The sequence below is a fragment of the Formica exsecta genome, unplaced genomic scaffold (genome assembly GCF_003651465.1).
Source record: "Formica exsecta isolate Colony F162 unplaced genomic scaffold, ASM365146v1 scaffold656, whole genome shotgun sequence".
In the NCBI taxonomy this organism is placed as follows: domain Eukaryota; kingdom Metazoa; phylum Arthropoda; class Insecta; order Hymenoptera; family Formicidae; genus Formica; species Formica exsecta.
The window spans coordinates 95,902-99,021 of NW_021853418.1; positions in this window are offsets into that span (position 1 = coordinate 95,902).

Consider the following 3,120-nt stretch of genomic DNA (forward strand, 5'->3'; position numbering starts at 1 on the left):
TGTAAGGTCTTTCTTAGTGAGATATCACTGCTTTTTGTAAAAATTTATATTTTCTCTGAAAAATATAAATTACTACATTATACAGTATATACATGGATGTGAATTTTTTAAACATTTATTTAATAGAAAGGAAATATTTTTTTGGAAGGAATTATATAAACAGTATATAATTTTACAAAGCTTATATGTACCTAATTGAATTTGAGCGGACACAATCACAACGTGTCTTAATGCTCAATCTCTTATTGTCAATCATTTAACAGCTTTTAAAACACGATATAATTTTAATAAGATATAATTTTATTTTTATAGATATAATTTTAATACAGAAGTTAAACTGTATAGGTATTCTATAGATATAATTTTAATATAGATGTTAAACTGTATACAAACTGTATAATCAATAATAATATAAATCGTGTAAGTGAATAAATATCAAAATATAGAAAGCAATAGAAAGAAATTTTTTTTATTACAAAGCGTCATTTAATATGAATATGAAACAAGTCCATTTTATTAAATAAACGCATACACATAAAAGGTATATAATTCCTTCTATAATGTATTCTAATAAATGATATAACCAGAAGAGATCAAATATTTTTTTGCATTTATTGATTTATTAAATATGCTTATATATCGCGAAATAGTGCAACACAAGAAGAAAAGTGATACAGTGATTAATAGTTATTAAGAGTATCGTGGAATAGTGCAAGAAAGAGAAGTGATTTCTTTTAATAGATGTCATATTAAGCAAAGTTAGATTATATTAGCGAAATTGAGCTAATGTTTACATTTGAGTGAATCAATGCATTATCAATTAACATATTTGTGATAAATACATTGTTGGAAAATGATTATGGAATCATTGAAGAAATATTTGAAGATTTTGAATCATGTTTTAACGACAAAACTGGTAATTACGTGTGAACGCGCATTCATGTATAATGTTTATTTATATATTATATATAAATGTAATTAATGCATAATTAATATTTTTAGTTTAACTTACAAATGGTTAAGTAATGAGTTTATATTAATGTAGCAAAATAAGTCTTGTGGGAATTCTACCAAAAATATCATAAAATAACATTGAATACACATTTTTATTAATTGATTTGTAATTAATGCATAATTAAAATTTTTAGTTTAACTTACAAATGGTTAAACAATGAATTTATGTTAATACAGCAAAATAAGTCTTGTGGGGATTCTACCAAAAATATCATAAAATAATATTGAATACACATTTTTATTAATTGACTTTATAAAAAATAATGAAATGCATAAAATCATATCGAAGCACTTCTATAATGTCCACAAATATTTTGCGGATATGGAATTACTCGCAACTTTTGGTTCTGGAAATGTATGAATGTTTACTTATATTTTATTTATAAATGTAATTAATGTGTAATTAATATTTTTAGATCATTTACAAATGGCTAAGCAATGAGTTGCATGCTTACGTTAATATAACAAAACAAACTTGTGGAAATTGTATCAAAAATATGATATACAATTGAATTCAAAGCATCAGAGTTAGAGAAAATAGAAATTGGAAATATTAGCCAAAGAAGAGAAATATGGTAATAAATTTGTTTATAAATTATATAATAAAGGTTATTTATTTTCTTGGATAATAGTAAATATTTGAAGATTTTGAATCATGTTTTAACGACAAAACTGGTAATTACGTGTGAACGCGCATTCATGTATAATGTTTATTTATATATTATATATAAATGTAATTAATGCATAATTAAAATTTTTAGTTTAACTTACAAATGGTTAAACAATGAATTTATGTTAATACAGCAAAATAAGTCTTGTGGGGATTCTACCAAAAATATCATAAAATAATATTGAATACACATTTTTATTAATTGACTTTATAAAAAATAATGAAATGCATAAAATCATATCGAAGCACTTCTATAATGTCCACAAATATTTTGCGGATATGGAATTACTCGCAACTTTTGGTTCTGGAAATGTATGAATGTTTACTTATATTTTATTTATAAATGTAATTAATGTGTAATTAATATTTTTAGATCATTTACAAATGGCTAAGCAATGAGTTGCATGCTTACGTTAATATAACAAAACAAACTTGTGGAAATTGTATCAAAAATATGATATACAATTGAATTCAAAGCATCAGAGTTAGAGAAAATAGAAATTGGAAATATTAGCCAAAGAAGAGAAATATGGTAATAAATTTGTTTATAAATTATATAATAAAGGTTATTTATTTTCTTGGATAATAGTTAAACTTATTTTTTAAAAGCAATGAGAAACGTGAACATGGAAATTGATGGTTTATTCGGATGGAGCTGCTTTTTCCAATATAATGTTATCGAAGAGTATTAGAATATCTGTCATCGACAAATATAATTCAAGTTTGAATCAGAATGAAGAGGAAGAGTCGGTTAATGATGCTGAATTGCAAATTTTATTAGAGGATTGATACAAAAGTTTATAATAATTTGGCATCTGCGTTGATTAAAACAGAAGCCTACGATGCAGTTTTAGAAAATGTGAAACATGCTTCGAGGTGTCACCCACAAAATGTTAAAGCACTATTTAGGGTAAATATAGCGAAAAGGGGACCCAGCCCAAATGACCTTGATCTTGATATATGTTGTCAAGGACATAATTCTGAGTAACTTTTTCTTCTGATTTAATCGTCGCTCGTTGCTTATTAAAAAGTTATTAACAAAAAAAGTTTGAAATATACCAAAGTACACGCATGGACAGGAAGCACGCGCGCGCACACATACACATACACACACACGGGGAGAGTGCAAAGGGGGCCTTCGACCACCCTCTCGTACCCACCCCGCCGGTAGGCAGGATGGACCACGCTTTACAACTTACAAAGTACATACTACATTGTAAAGCGAGGTCCACCCTGCCTACCGACGGGGTGGGTGCGGGAGGAGGGCCGAAGGCCCCCCTTGCACCCTCCCCGTGTGTGTGTGTGTGTGCGCGCGCGCGCGCGTGCTTCCTGTCCATGCATGTATTTTGGTATATTTCAAACTTTTAAGTTTTACTTTTTCCTCTTCCCCCGGCGTGCTAATCTTCCATGTTTCGGTACTCGAGAATATCATTATT